A 23,965-nucleotide genomic window follows, 5' to 3' on the forward strand; every position below is an offset into this window, starting at 1 on the left:
GAGAGAAAGAAAAAAGAAAAGAAAAATTAAATCGTTTACATTTTTTTTTCGAGTCCAATATCATCATTCAGATCAATTTCTGATTTTTTGCTTTATTTAATTGAAGCAAGCAAAATAAATATATATATATATATATATATATGTGTATATGGGAAGGAATAAGTATTTTACAAACGAAGTAAGAGATGCCTTTTGTATGTTAACTTAAACAAAATACAAGCAGTTAAAGAAAAATAAATTTAATACATCAAGAATATAAATTTCATTTCATTTAATGCAAACGAAGTGAAACTATAACTTTGCATATCTGACCATATATGTAGAAAATAAATGAAGAAATGAACAGCATCATATAACCAGCGCAAAATATATATATATAAGAGAAATATAAAAATAACAGCCCGGATGAATTTAACTTTTCTTCAAGACACAACAAAAAAGCCGAAATTCTTATCCGCACGAAAGTAAAAATCACTTCATATATTAAAAATAAAGTAAAAAAAAAGAGCAGAGAAAGAAGAAAATTTATATTATTGTGTAGTGAATAATGAAAAAGTGTACCATTATAATTCATTATTCGTACCTCGGAATATGGATGTGCTGAAGGATTGAAAATTAAAGAGCTTACATACTAGGACATTATCTCTGTACATGTACAATCAATTAGCAAACTTACATAATTAATGAGTGCTTAAAACATAGTAATTATACATTTAAAGGATTATCGCATGCTTCTTGATTCAAACTAGTATAAAGTATTGGATGATGACACGATAAGGTAAGTTTTCTGTTTCCAATCATTTTTCCCTGTTATTTCATTTGTGTATCAAATTACATATAGGTACAAAATATAGTATTGAGTAACGTAAATGACTTTAAATTAAAACGACAGATAAAAGTGACCTTCTCTAATTCTTGGAACGAAATATATATCTTTTTTTTTCTATCCACATTATTAGTTAAAATACCGCAATAAAGCAAAAAGGAGGGAATATATAAAGTATTTAAAAATATTGGCTCGCTGAACTACGCCGTGTTGTTTCTTAAGTGCATATTTCGCTTGAATGAGTCATAGAGAAGTGATGCTCGATAAATATATATTGCGAAAATGAAAACAGATATTTTGTGTGCCTGCACTTTAATGGAATTCAATAAAAAAAAATTTGAATACAATTTATTAAAGTCTTTCATGAGTAAATTATGCAAATATAATAATGGTACACATATGTGGTGATCCATGCAAAATGACATGATAAATTGATTACTATTATGGACATAAATATTTAGAAAATTTTTATTGCATAAATTCAATTAAACATTTTTCATTCACGTGAAATGAATCATCATGAGCTTTTGCACAGCATAATATTAGATTTTATTCATGAATGTATCAAGTACTTGACGAGAGGAGAAGTAAAAATAAAAAACAAGAATGTAAGACATTATTCCTGATATATATGCATGTACATATGCAAGCACACTGGTAGCGCGTGAAATCAAAGCAAAAATGCAACATTCTTTAAACAAATGAACCTAATTGTCTGAATAAATGCTATTATGTCATTAGACTTTTCAGTGCTAGGTGTGAAAATAATAACGATTAAAATGAAGAAGTAAAACAAACAGCATTTGAAAAATAACATCATTACCACCTTAATTTGTCTGAGAAAAACAAATTCCATTCCAAAAAAAAATTTATAATAATATTTAAAGAATCAAAGAGCGAATAAACGTATAAAAAAGAGATGAATAAAAGTGAATCTTGTTTTAGATTTTTTAAGCGTGGGATCTTTCATTCATTCAATGAAACTATTTAGCAAAAAAAAAAAACAGCACTTTTTGTCTTATGCTAAAATAAACATAAAGCAAGGAAAAACATGTTTCAATTGGTATCGATTGTTTCATTCATGGCATTGTTGTTTCCGATGGGATATTAAAATTAACAAATCGTACAGAATATTGAAATCATCACTGTTGTGTCTTCAATGTAATTTTCTCGGCTTGCAGTGCTCGTCACTTACTGTTTCATTTGAAAAGCGGTGACAATTAAAAAATTCCCACATTTAGCGGTCGATATAGCTTCTTTTCAGTGCAAAGTCAGTTTACATTTACGACCTATATTCTTTAATGATGAGAAGGCCAAGAGCGCAATTGTTCCGTTGCGCATCTTAAATTACATCACAACACAGTTCACCTTTTGAGCATCACAATGCGAAATAACACTCAAGATGCGAATTTCCATGAAATTTTGCCCTTGAGACATACCGCATCTTGATATAGGATTTAAATTGTAATTTACATTTGTGATTCTTGTTTAACTACGGCAAGGATGAGTGGTAGTATCTTTTGTTGACTTTTTGAGTGCTATTTAAGTAAACTGTATCTTCGATCTCATACAAAATAATTGACTCTTGCAAGTATGTAGTTTGTGCTATTTTTGGCAATCGAATTAAAAATTAAGCAATTTTCTTAAGTAAGAATAAACTTTTTTATCATCAAAAAAACGAAAGTTTCATAAACGAATAATGTATAAATTATTTTATAGTTTAATATTGCCATCCATGCACAAGATGAGAAAAAAAGAAGTAAAATAAAATAATATTCAAGATACAATTGATTTTTTTGATGGCTCGGCGTGCGCGAACGGTTTTAAAGGAAAACAACAACTTTCCAGTAATGCCGATGTTTTATTTCATCTTTAAAGAAAAGCATTTAAAATCAATTTTCATTTGATTCACGAAATCTTGCCGATTTCGGCAAAAGTCAATCGAAACATCACTTTAAAAAATTTTTGTGAGCGATTGATACAATGCAACATTTCATCAAATACAATAACATCTCCTTTAATTCATGCATCCAATCGTGATTTTTTCATTAAAGTATTGCTTACAAAATGAAAAGAATTCACTAAAAGATGTCAATTTATGTTTCGATTTTTTTATATGCCTGATTCAAGTCAAACAATACACGTTGCTTTATTTTTTTCTTATGGCACTATAAAAAAGTACATTTTTCCTTCCTTTAAGCTGTATTGTTGCTCGTAAAGAAATTGCTTTGCAAACTTTGCACTTGTTGATTAAAATTTCTCTGTGGCAAGAAATGCGACATTGCTATGCATGATATTTTTTTTTCTTATGTGCACGAACAAACCGCCGGTTCGCAAACGCATTACGGTTCGAAAAAAATATACCATTAGATGATCTCGTTTTTCTTTTTTTTTTCTAAAGCAGATGATGTCGCTTACAGTATTAATTTTTTTATAACAGTATTTAAAAGTGAAGCGCAAAAAATGGAAAGTTGTTACAAAATTGGAAAATGATTTCAATTATTGTGGAAGAAGATGAAAATTAAAGGAAATAGTATATTTTTGCATCCCGTGATATCGCTTTCTATTAAAGCAATTCATGACAGTAAGCAGTTAAAACATAAATGAACGAGATGATGCTTTATATGTCTAATATTAAATAATTTTTTTCATGTTTTGATGTCTCGATAAATTCAGATTGAAATCAGACATTATTGATGAGATCTTCCGTTTATTGTTGTTTAGAGATTCATAAAAAATACCTTTAAGTGATCACGTGCTTCATGTTCTTCATATTTTCATACTTATTGAAAATATGTTTATATCCCTGACAGACTATGGTCATACTCAGTTAAATGAGGGTGCTCATAAGTAACCTCCATCATTTTCATTTTTGTGATCATCTGTAACTTCGAGAGCACGCTTTCGAGAGCTAGATTACATTAAATATACTACATGAGCCTGCTCGTCAGCGTTACTCTCATTTTACACTGTTCTTTTGACTACGATCTTTGAATGATAGAGCATACTCATAAATCATGTTCATTGTCTGTTCGGGATTTGTTCCCATTATTTCATAAAATCACTTTTTCTTATTATCGCGACTTGCAATTTTAATTATATGATGGTCATTATCAGAAATGTGTAAATGCCACAAAATATGCAAAAACCCCGAAAGTAGCTATTTAAGAAAATCCTATTTTAAGTACTTTAAGCTTCAAAAATCCCAACCAAAATCAGTGTGTCAAATCACTCGAGACATTAAAACAGACTTCCTAAAATAAATCACATTTTTAGGAAGTAAAAAAATGTAGGAAAAGCAAGCGAAAATTATGAAATTAATGCACGGATAGACCGTAATGTCATTCCAAAAGATTTATTCATTAGCATGCAATGAAAAGTGATCTAATTTCTCACATTTTTGTCGCGCTCCATCCAATTGAAAACTTTCTAAATATTGAAATAATTTGTATTTGACTGGTACATTGATGCATGTAGGAATTAGAAACAGTTTACTCCCCATTTGTTGTTAAACAAGTTTATTTTTTTTGTCTACACTCATTATTGTTCCGGGTTTCTGATACAATAAATCAGTATTTGAAAACTATCTTGCCCATAACATAAAAGTTTTGATATAAATTGACTGCCGACTGGCGAATTGCGAAAAAAAAATAATACTGTCAATAGTGATGAGTGTAAAGATTCTCAATTGCATTGGAGCATTCTGTTTTTTATAGAAAATTTTATCTCGTATTACAATTTACATGCCTTAGATGCATTCATATTGATTTATTTAAATTATTGAACCATACGACTGTGAATAATTCAGGAGAACAGAAAAAGGCGGCCAGAACGTCAAGGCATTAAAATGTATTAAAACAGTAACAAGCCACCATCGGGATCACATTCAAGTGTTGGATGTAAAAGAAAGAAGAAAGAAAGAAAAAAAATTATACCTTTAAAGCATCGTTGGAATGAAGATAAAGAAAAGAGAGAGAACTGGATCAAGAAACGAAAAAAAACCTGAATAAATTAGCTGTATTTCAAGTGTTACATCCGCACATATTGTACGTGAATAAGTAAAGCAGCGATGGAAAAAGGAGTTTAAATGCTGATCATTTGCAAATTTGGTCAGCAATAATTTTGTCACCTTGTAAATTTCATGAAATAACAGAAAATTAACTTCACGAATTTGAATACGTAATGAGGGCTTGGAGATGATGCTGTATGAAGTCATATAGTTTCATTCCAAAAATATATTTTGTTACCGTTTTCTTTCTTTTGAGTAATAACTTTAACGCCTTAAGGTATAAGCTTGATTACATTTCATTTTACTACGAAAAATAAAAAAACAAAAATATTTTTTAAGCAACAACTAAATCACCATTTTTTATCACTTTCCATGTCTATGAAAAAGACATCTACGTGTAATTGCAAGCACATAATAAATGGGTATCGTTTCTCACATGATCCATGATCGTCAGCCAAATATCTCTCTGTCAAACCAGGTCATGTCATGAGGTGTAGTAACGCATTTGCCTGCTTTCTTACAGTCGTCTAATTTTTCAATTATATATTATGTTGGATATATTCATATAAAAAATAAGCAACTCGTGCGGCTTAAATTGGTTCACGTTTCAATAAAAAAAGGCTCCTTTTGCCACAATGATTTGTCTGTAAATTTGTTTCTAATAGTATAATTAGCTGGCGTTTTCGAGATGACATGACTCGAGGAAAAAATCAAATTGATTTTGAAATTAATTAAATTGGGTACTATTCATTTCGTATTGAATATTTTGACATTGTTGAAATAAGTACGATTATTAACTTTTGATGTTGTCCGATATTTTTTTGTTATAGTTCTTTGCAAGTTGCAGTTTCCAATTATTATAATCAACTCTGGTGCTTGCCCCGAGTGGACAGATTTTTATTTAAGTAGTTCAACTGTTGCATGTCTTGTTCTAAGGACGATAAATGTCGTCTAGATTCATTTTGTCGTTTCTAGAACTCTAGAACATCTAGTCTGAACAAGTTAAGAATGAACGTGGTAAGAACCTGTCTATTCGAGTGTCGTCACTGACTATTTGTTTTGATGATTGCAAGATTATTCAATATTTAGGGTAAATAAGGAACTTATGAGAGATTTTGAGATACTTAACATCCATTCCTCGTCGCAGCATTTAATGTTTCATTTACTATCAATAAAACAGAATATTAAAACCATAAAGGCTCCGTGGCGGAATCTTCTTCATTTGTGTTGCTCGAGATTGCGTTTAAATTGAAATATAGCGTCTCAAAGCCTTAATATTTATATGATGTAAATATAAGCCTTGTTTTATCGTAAATTTGGATTTAGAACCGTTATTTTATGACGCTCAGAGAGAAGAAAAAGAGGGTTGGGCTGGTTAAATTTGGTTTTTTGTAACGTAATAAGTGATCGGTCCCTATTGAAAATTAAGGATTTTAAGATTTAATTGGAGAAAATTACAATAAATTGGTTTACAATTAATTTGAAATCTTAATTAAAAAGTCGATAAATAAATTCGTTTAATAAGAGAATTCAGAAGAAAAATCATTAAAAAGCAGTAAAATTAAGTTTTCATTTAGGTAGGTATTAATAAAATAATATTACTTGCCAAAATAATTTCCAAGAATTTTATACAAATGCGAAAAAATTATATCAAAACAGATAGTAAAAGTGCCTTAAAACAATAACTATATAACAATATTTATGAGTACTTAAAATTAAGAGCTTAAATTCAGAGAATTTTAAATGAAGTCAAATTGATACAAATTCGGGTCGACATCAAGCACTGCCAAAAATAAATAAAGAAATCCTCGCAAATTTAGTTTAAATGCTTCAGTAGAAAAATAATGATTGGTCATTATAAGCATCAAATTTGTTACTTAAAAACCAATGAAGCATAACAAAATATAAATAAAGACTAAAGTCTCCAAACATCATTATGAAAATCGAAAGTTTACACCTTTAATGCTCCAATTATTTCAAGCGATTGAAAAATCGCCAATCTTTAGCAATTTGAAAAAGAGAAGAGAAGTAGCAAAAAATGCCAAAATTAATTTATTAACTTTTTTCAGTTTTGATTATTTTATCCATTGGCTTTGAGATTTCTATTACTAAATGCTCAACCGCTAACACCACAAATTCATGCACAAGTTGTTTGATTTCAAAAAAAATTATATCAAGTAAGAGGAAAATAAAGTAATGCAACTGAAAATGAAAACTTTGCATAGGCATCAAGCTTGAATTGAATCGGAGCGCACAAAATAATAATTATAATGCAACAGCAAGCGATAAAGCCTCTAAGATGTTGAGATGAAACAGCAAATAGCAAAAAACATAATTTTTCAATAATAATTGCAACCTATATCAGATTAAGAGCATGGCTATTGCACACAAGCTTCCAACAAGCACATCTAATAAACAATTGGTTATTGCATTTCCAATGCTGAAACCAGATTTTAATCTCACAATAAATTTATAATTATTTCAAATTAAAATTAATGGCTACCTTAGAGGTTCTTCTTTTCATTACTCAATACTTTAGTATTATTGCTGCCGCTCTTTATTGGCTTAATACTACTACCTATCCAATACAATTTCCTCTTTATCAGAATTAGAGAAATACAAAAAAAGTAGAGCTTTAATAATATTTTCATAAGTCTGTAAACAGTGTGATTTTATACTTAAACCACCATTCATCATCAGTTGTTTGCTAAAGCGGAGAGGCTCGCTTATGTTTGCACGCTTTTTCTATTTATAGCAGCAGAAGCATTTAAAGGAGAATAAGAGACTACAACGGCAATTGAATTGGCAAAGTTGTGACTAATGCATCAAATTTTTTTTTACTGGCGTTGTTCGTTCTCTTTGGCGATTGTGACATGGCATAAAACATGCTATCATGCTGTTGTGCAAAAGGTCATAAATTGAAACCAAACAAGAGATATCATCATCTCATTCGCAAATAAGAATTCAATAAGCCATTAGTCATGATATGGAATTAGACTTAATTTATATTTCTTTTTTTCGGCATTGTTTATTGTTCAACATTTTCGTCCCAGTTTCCAACATATTTCATATACATATATTCAAATATAATATCAAAGCTGATGATGACCAAATATTTTTTCTCTGGGTACCAAACAATGGAGCATGTGAACTTCAAAAAATTTGACTTTGTTCATTTGGTATAATTCCACGTGCGTGCTGTATTAATAATAATAAGACCTATGTACTTATTTATATGAACAAAACATTTACCCGTGATTACTAAATCTTCATTTGTTTTTATTAATTATACAATTGTTATATTTATAAAAAAAATTCTCATATTGAGGAAATAAATTGTTACTTAATATTTGGTTATCATCAAAGGCAAAAGCTAGTCTTCACATGTGAAAGAAGAAATAAATATACCTCAAATTGATGTAAAATTTATGTGAACAAAAGAAGAAATAATTTACGATTCTCAGTGTCTACTAGCTGTTTTTTTTCCCTCGTGCTTAGCTTAGAATAGATGAAAAATAACAAAAGAGCACACGAACGAACGAAATAAAGGTTTTGTGCTTTAAAATGTCGGTAAAACAATAAATACACGACAGTTTCGCATGTCGTTAAGTTTGCAGCAATAGATAAAAAGCTACTTTATCATTATAAAGCCATAATTTACTATAAAGCGCACCAGAGCGAATGAATGAAGAAGTATCAATACCCATGTAGTCTTTTCTTACTGCCATATGAAAACTATGAAAAATGATCGTCCAAGTCATAAACTTTCTACCGCTGCTTTGTGCTTCTTACTGTGCCACTGAAGATATAGTGTTACATTCACAAGGAGAGTGAGAGAATAAGAAGAGAAATATGAAGTATGTATTCATTGCTTCTGCTTAATGTTGATTAGAATTTAAATTTTTTCGGAGAATTCCTCAAATTGCTAATTAAATTATGAAACTAGAAACATCTTCAAACTCATTGTATGTCGATTAAAAATGTATTTTTTTGACTCTGCCAGATTTAAAAGCATTTCATGCGCACAATTGAATGGCGGCATTTTAGTTTTTGAAGTTGCTCTTACTTGCTGTACTTTCAAAGTTTTTTAAATTTATCTACCGTATATACATACTATAACTAAGTTTTTTAAGAGAAAAAAAGGTGTATGTCTTTCAATATTTCAACTCATCCATCATTATAAACTTGAATCTATTTCTCTTCAATGATGTTGCCAGAAAGCGATTGATGGCAAAAATATATTATTCATTTATTTTCTTTGTCGAAGCATCTCTCTCGTAGTTCTATATATACGCTATGCGAAATGGCGATTTCATCTTCGAATATGTAGCTAAATATACATATTTTTTTCATATCATATTTCATTCAAACAGCAACTGCTTATTGACTTCTACCCTGACTTAAAGATAGCAACCGACTCCATGGCATGAGCAATAGAGTTTTTACGTTGAGTATTAACGGGAAAATTGTGATTGCTAGGCCAAAATATTGGCCTCAGTGCTAAGTTTCAACTCAAGCTTCTGAGTGATCTTCATTAATAATCATCTCAATATGTTGATGATGAAAAATGCTTAAAATACGATAGCGTCTTGAACTGACTTTATTTCTCTAATATAATAATAATATGTGTGTATACATAGGAGATGGAAAAATGTTTTTATACATTTATTTACATACCTACACATTCCTGTACTTAAATATATATACGAAAGAAGAGTAATGATATTGGAATCTGAATAAAATTTAACTCGATCAGTAGCTGTTCTCTAAAACAAATGAAACACGAAAAAAACGTCGACAACTAACTGATTTGAGTAACGAATATATAAATATGAAAAAATTTATGAACGTCAATCTTTTTTAAAGAATCGTGACAAGTTTTGGATTCCTTTAGTCTCTAATGATATATTTTTAATATTTCTATAATGATGAACCCATTCATATTCCAAGATGAAATATTTTTAAGCTTATCGAATATTGAGATGTTCGTGAGAAATTCATTTCATTTTGAACTCTTTGAAAATATGTAAATGAACTGTCATATTCAGATGTTATCCTTTAATAAGTTTTGAAGCATAGTCGAGCATGCAAGTTGGAAATCTTCATCATCTTCGACTGAAATATTAATTATTCCCGATCGGCACACCTTTATATCTTATTTGCTGAGTTGCCATATGAAGATTCCACATGATGAAGTGAAAATACTTGATATTACCATGTGTGTACAGCTATCCCTGACAGACAATGAGCATACTAGCCTTAATCAGCGTACTCATCAGTATCAACTGGACATTTAGTTGCCATCAACTAGTTGTAATGTATTTTTGTCCACTCGGTCTCAATTCTGTGAGCAGAATGATGATCATACTCAATTTTGAAAGCATAGTGATGAACATGCTCTCTGTCTGTTTGGGTATCATGTAAATAACATTAATAAAAGTGAACCGATCGGGATTATTTATCAATTTACGAAAATGTTGAATTGTAAATAAATAAAACCTTTTAAGTGCATGTATCATCAATGCTTCAATGATATACTTACGTTACATTTACGTTACATTTGATGATGTAAAGCAAATGCTTTAAATAAACGTGTTTTTTTTCGTCTTTTCTTCTTCACATTACCTTTTCTTTCATTTTCTATAAAAATATTTGCTGAATCCACTTTCTCGTCCAGATATCTTGTTAATTGTAACAAAAAACCTGAAACAGGAACTCTTTATACTTTAAATTAATTCACCTTTGCGAAATAAGCGAGAGAGACTTTTACTAATGAAAAAAAAAGAAAGAAGACTTGCAATTAAAGTTACACAAAATGAGATCAGAAAAAAAATATTACACGTCTTAAAAAGGAGAATATAGTATGAATGAAAATCAATGGGATGTTAAAATATATCAAATTTATATTGCAATTATCAGCTTGATGAATAAACTTATATTTTTTAAAAACAGATCTGCTTTTTTATTGATTTTTACACATGTGGTTTGAAAAAAGTTTCCATTAAGTTAGTTAGTTAGTTAGTCATATTTACAAGTCACTGCAAGCTTCAATTACAAATGAACTATATTTACGTAACAACGCACATTGTGAACGTGTAACGATGTTAATGATAATAATTCTTCATTCTTCGTTGTGTGATTTTTTATTTTTTTTAAAGTATAGACGATGTGATGAACATCTCGTACTAATTTACTTTGCATATTATTGAAAAATTTTAATGGAGTTGCATTAGTGTTACTTATAGTGTAATTTATAGTATTTAATGAATCAGAATATTTTTGCAATAAAAAATCAATCAGCCATGGGAACTGAAAAATGTTGGTCAATTTAGCAAAATGCAGGGGATGGAAATGTAATGGACAATGATTTATGAGCAACTAATAGGATTGTCAGCCTCGATCAACATTTATCAAATATTATAACCTAGTCTGATATGATAGTAAGGCTTCTGAAATGCGAAACTGACTCAATTTGCTAACTGATTGCCTATTGGCTCTAAGCGCATTACCGTCTTATCGCCACGTGTCCGTTCATTCCGAAATCGTCCCTCCCCTGACCTAAGAGTATTAAGTTATAAGTGAACGGCATTAGGAGTGTCTCCAAACTTCAGAAACCCTCCAAATGTAATTCAGGGACATCAATAAAAACTATGTGGATTTCATTCCATTTGTGTCTCTTAGGTCAACTTGGAAGTCAACTTGTAAGTCATAATTGGGAAAATCTCAAAAAAATCCGAAAAAGTTTCCATCCCTTGCAAAATCTGATCTTGTTAATAATTTACAGCATGAAAATAAATCATCACCTCAAGTTGCCCATCCCTTTTATAGCCAATCAGTATCTCCAGACAGACATATGGAGAACATATTGAAAATTTTGCATCATGTTCGATAGCACACTTTTAATATTTACAACAATTTTAACATGACACAAAACGCATAAATCATAACATACGATAAAACTTTATGTAATAACTATGGTTACTATGGGATATAAGGCACACATATAAAGAATGAACGAGTATAAAAGAAAAGCGACGAGTTTCCACATCTTTATGTCCGAACTCATATGTCTTTGCATACGTTTTATACTTTTTTTTTGCGTGGGCTTGTGCAATGCTTGTAATTTTTACTTATCTCTATAAAATAAGAGTAGATCTCCTTTTCATATTTTGCAAAATGCTCACGTGCATTGAATTATTTTATTAGCAGTATGAATCAAAATTATTATTATTTTTTTGCTATTTCAACATGATTAATCATTGATCTAGTTGTAGCGAATAAGAGAAAAAGAAAATAAAGTAAATTTTTTTTGGGTATGGATGCTGAAAAACGAAATTATTCAATTGATCATCACTATCATGATAGTTCGTAAAAAATGAAAAATAGTTCAGGGTTATTTATATAAATGAATAATAAAAAAAAATACATCTAATGTCAAGTAAGATTAATGTATTGTTTTTGAATTCCTTTTCATCGTACATAGTAGTTATAGCTACTCACAATAGCATTGGAATATTGATTTACTTTCAGTAAGTTCAAATGTGCACAATCGAAAAGCGCAAAGTGAAATATAAGGTTGTAAATAGGTCATAGTTACTTACAATTATCTTACATTATATAATCTAGTTAAATCTCGCATCATCTACTTCTGGCTGCTGCTGCTGCTGCCAAACCCAGTAAACATATAGTAAGGCTATTAACTCTTCTCTCAATACAATATTTTTTTTTTGTTTTATTTCATATAATCTATTAGACTATATATGTATGTATAACTATGGAATGGATGGATATGGTGTACAAGTAATCGCAGGGAAGAGGAATAATAAAAGAGAAAACACCTATATAAATAAGCATACTGACAACAAACTCAACATTTTTCATTGTTAGGAAATTAATAACAATAATAAAAAAAAATGATGATAATAATAAATAATAATAAGAATCTATAACTACTTCTGATACAGTCTTTTTTTAATTTAAATATTTCATCAAAGACTGTAAGAAAATAATGAAAGAAGTAAGCAAGCAAACTTCATGCAACTGTTGATGAAATACCAAAATCACATAATGACTACTTCAGTGGAATAATAAAATATAATAAAAGAATAAAAAGAAGAAGTAAATGGAAACAAGGCTCGAGTCATCGAAATAAATATCTTTTTTTTTCTTCACTTCGTTCTCTTTACAAAAGGCGAAATGCTTATTGTTTAAAATGATGACGAACTAAAAGAAATTTTTGATGAGAAATAAACTAAAATTGATCGATGTTTAATGATGAGCATAATCAGAGATGCTGCATAAGTAAATTGTTTGGAGCTATATTGGGCACGCTTTTACAATTGCTCATGTAAATTTACCAGAATGATGTGGATTTTACTTGGGATTATGGAAATAATGACGACAATCAGAGGGAAATTTGGACGGAATTCTACTTGTTAAATGAAGAGCATGTGACTTACAATAAAGATTTACTGTAAAAGCCAGCAGTTTAGCAACAATTTTTGGTCTTGTATCTCAAATTGGAAATTTTAGATCGGAATTCGAGATTTGTTTGACCAGAGCATTGAATTTTGAGTCAAAACAGCAGCTTATCCAGAGGAATGTTTAAGATCACTTCCTCCCAACCCACCCATTCAACTTTGTGTCTAACCACCTCCAACCCCCTACCTCAAATATAATATTTCATGCTACACCCCTAGGTGAAGCTTTTCAAGAAAGGATTAAACAAAGTTGCTATAAAAAACTGCAAATTCCTTTGACACGATCTATTAAGTCCAACAATATTAGGTACCTACATCGCAGCGCAACAAAGTATCATAATCACAATACAAATGAGTTCACAACATAATACGTGCAAAAGACAAGTAGTCACAAAGAGAATACCAACACATTTCTATATCTAAGAAGCTTAAAAAAACTAGATGGAGATCGGAAGAAGCAACAACAGCAGCAGCTTAAGAAGCAGATTGAAGTATTTTTATGGTAGTCTTAATAATAAGACAAAATAAAAAGTGATCAATCATTTTAAAATCACGACTTTAAAACAACAGAAAAATTTTTTATTAAATTTTAAGCTGCATGCATAAATATTCAGCTATAGCGAACTTCTTGTATTCACATTGAATAGTTATGAAATTTTTATGATGCATCGAGGAATGATTGAATTATTTTTTGGACGAAGAAGATTGAGAATTTTGTGAATGGAATGAAGTTTAATTGATTCTCAATAATTATGCTGAACAGTCATATTCGAGATATGATGAAGGAGATCCCCCTTAATGCAATTTCAACTAGAATTTTATGGGAAATAAATATCAATAAAAATATTAAGCGGTGATGATCAATAACAATAGTTGCAAATCACGGATATACTTTTTCACAATAAATAAATACATTTTTGCTGCTCTCGTAGCTTCGCTTTCGTCTAATTGATATTGCGGGTGGCCATTTTAAAGTACATTTTTACTGCCTACGGTTCTTGATTTATCATTTGAATTAATTTTAATCAACCTTTTTCCTCTCTCATACCTTCGCCATGTCTCGACCGACCGACGAAGAACTACTATTCGCGTGCAGCAATAAAGCGACGAAGCGATACAAGCATAACCAAATATGCCACATAAGTATTTATAAATTGTAGATGAGGCTAAGATAAAGCTCCAAACGGTCTCAAACGTGCAATGAAAAATTGCAAAAAATGTTGATAAAGTGCAGCAGATATGCATAATGAAATGATAAATTGGATATTTATTTAAATTATTGCTTCTCATATTTGCACATTCTAAGGTTTTTAATCGATAAAAGGAATTATTTAATTACATTTTTTTCCACCGTTCCAACATTTATTTACTAACTGACTAACTACTACTGTTTGTAAATTATGGAATTGAATACAATTTCTGCACATATTTATTACTAGAAATTTCCCATATTTACAACTGCCTATATGCAGAAGTTATTAATGAAATTAAATCCTATCCAGTTTTGTATAAGAATGTGTAACAAATTGACGAAATGAAAGCATTACTTTTTTTTATTATAGGCAGAATTAAATGCAATCACAACAAGATCATTTCATGTAATTATTTCCAGAGTAAACTATACTGACATTTGATGCTTCCTTTCTCGATCGCAAAAAAAAGTCGCTCATTTATTAAATTGAAAATCAATTGGATTCATCTCACAGAAATAATTCAATAAAATGTTATGAGGCATTTACGAAAGATTGCTTTTAACAGGTTAATTCTACTGAAAATATTATTATTATTATTTCGTTCATTCTCTCTTCACGTACTAAATGTACTTCTTTAATCTATTTCATATACTTTCTATCAACTACACTATTGGATGAAGAAAAGTAAAAGAGACATCAAAAGTTAAGAAGCTAGTCATAAAGACATAAAGTCTTTTGCGTATTTTTATACAATATGCGATAGTTATGGCTTCAATTGGATGATCCTTATTAAAGTTGAACTTAATCTTAATCAATATTGTGATTTTAAACGCATCGTTTGACTCAGGGACCGTACTCTTATTATGTTACAGAATCACGAACCCATATACCGAACCCCTGATCATAATCACTGAACTGCCACTTAGCCGACCAGTACAATGTAGTCACTTAAATCACCACGTTGATGGCAAAATGTGAACTTTCCCTGATGGCACCGTGACGGCTGTTTTCGCTTCATTACAAAATTATCGCATTATGCCAATTTAGCTAAGTTTTTTATGTGATTTTAAACATGACGTCCATCACAACTTGAGATGCCCAACTTGCTTTCACCTTGAACTCACATGCCCTCTCAACCTGCTCGTCATAAAAGCCTCGTAAAACAAAATATGATAAAATAATGCAAACTTGACTCGTCCATCTTCATAACCACATAAAGAAATTTAAATGGGAAGCAAATCACACGTAAAAGTGCTTCTTATGGCTCCTTTTCTTTTAAAATATAGCTTTTAAAAAAGAATGTACAGGCTGTTGAGTTTGAGATGGATAGTAGCTGTTATAATTGATGGGATATTAAAAATGATTTTTGACTTTACATTGCGCAAAAGAGAAAAAACAACAGAAGGAGTGTATTGCCGTCGAAAGTTTATAAAAGAATCTAAGAGCTGCCGATTTAAAACCTTATGATGGTTTTCTGTTAAACCTATAAATATGAATTTTGTTTTAAACTTTTTACATTATCGTCATTCGTTTGATGTATTAATCTGAGACAGAGACGGTGAAAAAAAAATTGTTTTTCATATTTTTGCCTCTTTTGCCTACTCATCTTGTGTAATAATAATTTTAATGATAAATACCTAACTGTACAATGATGATAATCTGACATCATCTATATTGCTCACCTTCTTGCATCTACCTAGTGTTTTTGTAATCATCACAATATAAGGCTCAAAATAAAATAAAAAAAAAAAAAATAAGTAAAACAATTCTTTTAGGCTAAAGAAGAGAAAATTGGATGATGAAGGAAAGAAGAGAGAGAATGAGATGAAAGAGGAACATCATAGATGTGTATAATATAAATATTATTAATAATTGTAATAATCTTCTGGAGAAAGAGAGTAAGTAATATACGGGTGGATAAAAATAATGTAGAATGAAATAAAATATAATCACAAAAGTATACAGAGACTCTCTCTGTCTTGTTGTTCCTTCTCTTATTGGCCATTATAACATGGCTTTGTTATTTAGATTAAAAATAATATGATAATAGAACAAAAAATCATTTATTTCAATTATTGGCAACACGAAAAATAAAAATAGTAGTTGAAAAGTTGCCCGGAACGGAATTTAATTTTCTTCGAATGCGCTTGCCTTTGTAATTCTATTAGATTCAGTTCTCTCAATATGCTTCGAGCCATCAACTTGTAGCACTGATTTTTTATGCTTTATTTTAAATTACATATATTCGTTTTTACATATTACCATCCTACAATCCAATTTTTTTTGAACTCGTCAGCTTCACTTACCTATACAGAGTATTGCTTTCTTTTTCTACATCTTTATACTTTATTTTGTTGTTGGTACTATCCAATTCGAATTGCTTTAAATTGCTATATGTATATATTTTGAATATTTTTTTTATTTCTTTGTTTCTTTCCTTCCACTGGATTATTTTTGACATACAATTTCATTACAGAAATTATTTATCGCCCTGTATCTCATACCAACTCTATTCACTTGCTATACAAGCAATAAAAAATGACATTTCAATTGAAAAGCTTATAAGCTTACTTCACATAAGTATTCATACATATAGTTTAATATAAAAAAAAAATCTTTATTTTTTTTTTGTTTCCGTTTAAAGTAGCAAGTGGAAATTGTTTATCGAACTATGCAAAATAATTTTTATGGCAGCAGTAAATTTAAATCACAAATTTCACATTTTATTTTATTATTTTTATTCTTCTCCTACTGCATATAGCCCCCAAGCAATAATAATAGTAATAATTGAAAGTGAAAAAATAATGACAGCTATGTTAACTTTTGTTGTTGATGCATTCTTATGTCAATCTTGAAATGTTTCATTTCATTTACATAAATGCAAAAAAAAAGCATAAAGTAAATCAATTGGATATTTTTAGATGAGGAAGCGAGCGTGAATTCCTGTACCATAAAACACTGTAATTAATTAAAGAAAAATCCGATACTGAATCTTCCTTAGGAAGCGTAAAAAAAGTGCACACGACAACCGCTGCATATTTTCTTAATTAAATGCATAATCGAATTACTGCATTCCTCGATGTCTATGCTGAAAAGGAGAAAAAAAAAAGTAGAGCATATACATATATTCTTTGGCACTATTGTATTCTTATTTGATAAAAACATTCTTGCACTTAAAATATTTCTCTACGTATACGCTTCTTTCCATTAAATTCATCGAATATTTCTGTCTCTAATGATACAACATTTGATTTTTAACATTGAAAAAATGTTCATTTTACTGAAATAGTTTCTCCTTAAGTATGGCAAGCTAGGCATGCTTAAATGACAACAAACTAGATTCACCATATTTTGTAGCATCAAAAATGTTTGAAAACCTAGTTTAAAGATATTTTAAGGTATTCTCAAACAATTAAAAATCTTCGGATCTACAACTAATGACGTGTATCTTAAGAGAAGATTATTGGAAACTTTATGACTACTGTCAAAGATTATGAGAAGGAATGTTTATAACTTGGGGATCTTCATGATGAATGATAATTCTGAATGATATCTTAAAGGACTTTCTTACTTACTCCAAAGATCAGAACTATCAATGATGATACACAAATTCCCATTAGATAGCTTCTAAGTCTAGCACTATCGCTGGGTTTCATCTTCCAATTTCCAATAAAAAGCTCCATGCTGCTTCTATTAACAGCCTATTTCTGAAAGTTCTTGGTCACTCATCTTCAAGGTTGCTGATGTCGGAATAGAGCCCGAGACTGAGATAGACTCGGGAAAAATTCAGATTTGAAAACCTTGTTTAATATAGAGCAAGTCTTCTTTTAACATGTCCAACCTCTCACTACGTGTGCCTCTGCTCTAGATTCAATTGTTTCTTATGTTTCAGGCATAACTGATAAATGACCCAATACATGAATATTTCTTTTGCAAATTGAATTTGATTTCCTATTAAACGCAACAAAGAGATTTCTCGGAAGAGGATTTGAATTATTTGCCAGACATCAAAACAGACAGACAAACAAATGACGAGAATTTCACAAAACGAATCCATTCAAACCGAAAGAATTCTATTTTGTATGAATAATTCCTAGAAAAAAGTATAATGTAAATACTCCATTATACACGATATTAACGGCCAACAAACAATGAAACTGAATCATATGTTGAATATTTTCATTTCTTCCTATAAGTTGTAAAGCTAATCTATTTTTTAATATTGTTACAAGTGCTGGAAAGAAGAAAAAAAAAAGAAATCGAAAAAGAGCACGAAACATCATATTGGAATTTTAAAGTCCATGTGATCTCAATACCATGATAACACTATTATACCAGTAGTGTTGTTACCTCGGCTTTTTTTGCTACAAGTCTAAACAGTTTTCTATGAAGCAACAAATTAGACTTCAATATAGCTAGAGGGACAATTAAGGCACGTGTATCATTTAGATACATTGAAAAACATTATAATGTGAAATAATCGACTGGCACGAGAAAATAGTGAAGAAGCGTCAATGAAAAAATATTCATGATAAATATGAACAGAAAAGTTTACTATTAAATGGCAAAACAGCAAAAGGGCAGATACACGATTATACATACACCTACTCAATAATGTATTCTCTTTTTTTGCATAATCATGAATATTGTTAATGAATTGAATTTATTCCATTGATAGGAATTAAGTTTAAGACATGAAATGCATCAATAATCAGACACGCGTAGTTATGAATACAAACCATCTATTTAAAATGCCTACAACAGATCAATGGGAATTAGCGGGTGTTGATATTATTGTAATGTCAGTCAGACACATAAATTAAGATCACAAATGATTCATTCGTCCTTAACAAACTCCGCTAAACTAAAAAAAAGTCTGAAAATTTAATACATAATTAATTTTGACAGCAAACAAACTACTTTACAGGTATTGCTTCAACTGCTTGCATACATCTTTTAATTTTCTCGTTATGTCTTTTGGTTTTAAAGTGTCAGTTAAGTAAAACTGTTAAATTGGTTGAACTTTGCTGACTTTTTTTTCACTTCGTTTTATTTACAAGCCTGTATAGTCGATAGTTAAGTAGTTCTGTTATTACAACAACAACAAAAAAGAATAGACAATAACTCATTTTAACTGGAAGTCAGTAAGTTGTAATTATAGATACTTCTACCACTAAATTGAATTGCACTACCGCTTGCTCTTAAAAAGATGCTCCTTCCCTTTCAGCATTACTTTAGTTCTTCTTTAAAGCTAAGGTAGAGTGTAACAAATAGCATTAACTTTAACTACAACAAAAACTAATTAAAAAACTTTCTTCATTTATATGTCTATATTCTCTAACAACCTTCTTCATGATGAAATTGTAGATAATTTTTTGCTCTTCACTATCATGAACATGATTTCTACGAAGAGTGTATTCATGCTGTTAAAGAAATAAAATAAAAAAAAAAAAAAAAAAATAGGTACAAGTCAAATGAGAACATCAGAGATCAATAGTTATATAGTGATTAGGCGCTTTGTACATTGAACTATATTTTTACATTTCATTTTAATGTATGGTGTGATGACCATGCAAAAAAGAAATAAATCATCGCTGATGCAGAGTTTTTAACCTTTGTACGCTTTTTATATATACAGCATTAGGACATTTTATGTAAAAGTCGAATTTTTTCGCCAGAGTTGATATTCATAAATCTCATAAAAATTCATAGTTTGACCAGTAAATGACTACATGCTTTAGGTCATTCATTACCCATTCACATAAGTTGATTGACATATTTTGTCAGTACTAACTAATTTTAAACAGCTCCTCTGACATTTTTGTAGAGAAATTTTTTTGATGTTTAATAAAGATTTTGGTCATTAGATGGTCGCTAATATAACATACAAAGTCCAGAAGAGACAGTAGAAAAGTACGACGTGAAACATAAAAGAAAGAACATAAAAAACCGCAGAAAATAGTTGAAGAAACAAACTGGAGAAATAATAAAGCAATTTTACAAAAGAGAAGAATAAAATAAATATAAGAAGCCTGAAAGATCAGCAAAAGAGGAAAGAAAGCAAAGAGAGCAATAAAAACAACTCCCACGTGCCATCGGAATCATCATTTTGCTACATAACTTTTTTCATGACTTTGCTTTTTATGGAGCTTTTTTCTGCTATGTGCTCTCGCTCTATTCTCGTCTTTCGTAAGACTAATAAATTTATTTGTAGCATACAATCTCTATAAAAAACGATGTACATAAAACGTTCTATTGAATTTGCTCTTATTTATTTTATTTTTGTTAACTTGATTTAAATATTATTCACTCATTTTAATTTAAATTTTCATCGCTTGCCGTAAATGCAATTTAGGAAGATCTCTTTCTCTACAAATTTTCTTCATCATCCATACATACATCCATATATATATAGATTGAAACTATGTATGAAATTCTTGGTACATTAATTCAATTAACTTCCCACAGACATACATAATGGTTTTATTTTTGAATTACGTGTTGAATTTTATGCATTTTTTATAACAATCATGAATGTTGAATATGATTGAATATTGTCATATTTGATGATGCATCATAAAACAATGGATATTTATTGGAGAGATTAAAATGAAACTTATGTTTTTGGTTTGAGGGGATTTTTAGCAAATTTATGGATCTTTTAAAGGTTTAACGACTCTGATTGTGTCAGTGTTGTCCGAACTGTGTGGCGCGACACACAAATGTGCCGTAGAGTAAGCTCAGATGTTGGACAACACTGAATTATGTACGTACATTTATTGATTCCAGAATTGAGGGGCGGAGCAAAAAATTTGGGCAAAATTATTCGAGACCTAATATTTTTGTCTGTATTGAGCGAATTGAAGAATTTTGTCCAAATTGGGTATTAACATCTGAAATCAAAATGAGTTTAGGAATAGAGCATTTACTCTACTATCCCATTTAAAGACAATTTTTAGTGCAAATGTAAAGCAAATATGGCCAATGTTTAGATTACAGAATAGCAGTTCATAGCAATCCATAGCAATTCTATTAATGACCACGTGGGTTCTTGCCTTAGGGGATTACGGAGATTCCTGCAAGAGAGTGCAATTAGTGTTGTATATAATGTCCAAGGAATTTTCTAGCCATCATATCTAAGAATGAGGCACAAAAGTCTAAACCTTGTTAAAAATTCCGCAAATTCGTAAGCAAGAAGCATCCATTCTGAAGAACAACCTTCAAAATTTATTAACTCTGATGTAGATTGAATCTTTGACTATAAGAATTTCGAGGTAATTGAAATTCGTGGAAATTGAATTTAGTCAAACTAATGCTACGGTTTTGTAATTTATCATACCTAAGAAATCACGACACGACTATAAAAATTGTACTCAATGTCACCCAAAGCGATTTATGATAGCGCGCGTTTATTTCAACTTAATAATGACTGAAATGCTCGCTTCTTCAAGTCATTTCGAATTTAAATTATAAGGTAGGAGTTTAAAGAAGTAATTTTCATGTCGTATAGATTAAATGAGGATGGTTCAATATTTTTCATGAATAAAAGGAGTTGAGCCGAAGGGAGAAAATTTGCAAAATGATTAATTTTACTTGAACAATGATACATTGCTGTATAGTTTGATGAGAATGGCCCGATTGCTTAATCAATCAACCAGTTATCAATCAATTTCAGCACTCAATCCTCAGGAGAAAAAGTACAGAATCATCATAAAATCAACGTATACAAGTTTAATGTTAGGAAATCAAAAAACCGTTCCCATTTATTAATCTATATTCATGCATATATTATTAATGAAGAGCAAATGTGAGATGGAATGCTTTTAAAAGTTTTACACAGGAAGAAGTTTGATTAGGTATAACGAAGAAATGATGATTGAAATTATACTTTTACATTTTTCTTATCTTTATTTGTAAGCCATTAAAAGAGAGCAATTTTTTAATCCTCTAGGAAATTTGCTAAGCTACTAGATTTTGCACATTAACGGCTTGAACTCATTCGTCTTTTCAACAGCTTCGTTTTTAGCATTACGAATTAGTAATATAAGTCATCATTTGTCATATTTTAATTTGCAATAAGTACAAAACCTCCTTATGAGCTTCGTATACATGCCAATTAATAAGAGCACTTGAACATAAATTATTATTTTTTCTTTCTATATTTGTTGTTTTTTTTTTTCTTTTTCACATCTCTTCTTACTTCCTTTAAAATATATTGTTGTTGCCGTTTTATGTGGTTAAATGATTTTTTTCATCTCTTATATCTCTTTGCTGTATTATTCAAGATGCAACACAATTTATTGTGTAGAAAAATAAAAACTATGAGGAGATGCACGCTTAGTGGAGGAGTTTAATTGCTGTTATGAAGTGTCAAGTTTATTTATATGCAAATATAATGCATTTGGCTCTTTTAACATTTCATTCTAGAATTAAAGTGCAATAACAATCACATCGTCTAGGTTCATGCATTATTTTACTTATAGTAAAAATACGTTTTAAAGTCATGAATCTATTTTATACTTGATATTGTGACTGCTTGAAATTTTTGCATGTGCTTTAACATTTCTATTCGATTATCTCTGTTAAAAATTTCATCACAAATGTTTTTCTTATTGCCATTTTCATGCAGATATAAAAATCATCAAGTCGGTTTCTTTAAAATTCATCGTCCATTCAGTATTATTATTTTAATTGTTATTATTATTTCTATTTTAATATTTTTACAATAGTCGATGTACTTACTTTTTCCTTATTTAAGAAGAAATATCTTGTAATTTATCCCACCAATAATTTTTTATGATGATTATTATAAGTACTATTTTGTATGATGTGTGCAGTCTTTATATTATGCATATTGATTCCATTTCTATCATCATTCATTATATGTAATCGATAAGTTATTTTTATAAATAAAAAACATCAGAAAAGAGAGAGTTACTTACATTTTTTTCAGAAGATAAACTGAGAATGTGCACACTATATGTCTAGTTGCATGACTGACAGCTATGTCCATATATATTATTGTACTCTGTAATGTATGGAAGTGTAATGTGATTTAGTTGCTGCATCTATGAATGCTTTTGTTGTGTGGGGAACTAATGTGTGGTAAACATACAGACATTCGTGCTATAGATACTGACAACAAACAGAGAAATAATATATATAAATTGAATTGAATTAAATTGTGTGTGCCCTCAACAACGTGTATGATGATGATCATAATTTTCTTAGATCCACGAGTATCCACGGAATTCGTATATTGCTCTAATATATTTCATAGATTTTTTTTTATTTTTTTCTTCATCTTCGAACAGAAAAACGAAGAAAGAAAGAAAATGATGGTCAAAATATATACAAGTCAAGTACTTATTGTTTGTAAGCCATCATACTGTAATATTCCTCAATGAAACATTATTATGAAATGAAATGAGTAACAAAACACGACCATAGACGCTAC

General features: G+C 29.8%; 2 protein-coding genes across 2 annotated transcripts in view; one reads left to right on the plus strand and one right to left on the minus strand.

Moving 5' to 3' along the window:
• LOC139088358 (MDS1 and EVI1 complex locus protein EVI1-A-like) overlaps window positions 1-23,965 on the plus strand; it is a 26,805-nt gene continuing 2,840 nt past the window's right edge. The window contains exon 1 of the mRNA XM_070637554.1: window positions 1-778. The gene's annotated coding sequence lies outside the window, so the exon portion shown is untranslated. The remainder of the gene's footprint in view (window positions 779-23,965) is intronic.
• Window positions 14,966-23,965, minus strand: part of Pgant3 (Polypeptide N-Acetylgalactosaminyltransferase 3) — a 16,610-nt gene continuing 7,610 nt past the window's right edge. Inside the window, exon 5 of the transcript XR_011544211.1 lies at window positions 14,966-14,976. The gene's annotated coding sequence lies outside the window, so the exon portion shown is untranslated. The remainder of the gene's footprint in view (window positions 14,977-23,965) is intronic.

The sequence above is a fragment of the Chironomus tepperi genome, unplaced genomic scaffold (assembly GCF_022539635.2).
Source record: "Chironomus tepperi strain 1889 unplaced genomic scaffold, CSIRO-AGI_Ctep_v1 contig_161, whole genome shotgun sequence".
In the NCBI taxonomy this organism is placed as follows: Eukaryota; Metazoa; Arthropoda; class Insecta; order Diptera; family Chironomidae; genus Chironomus; species Chironomus tepperi.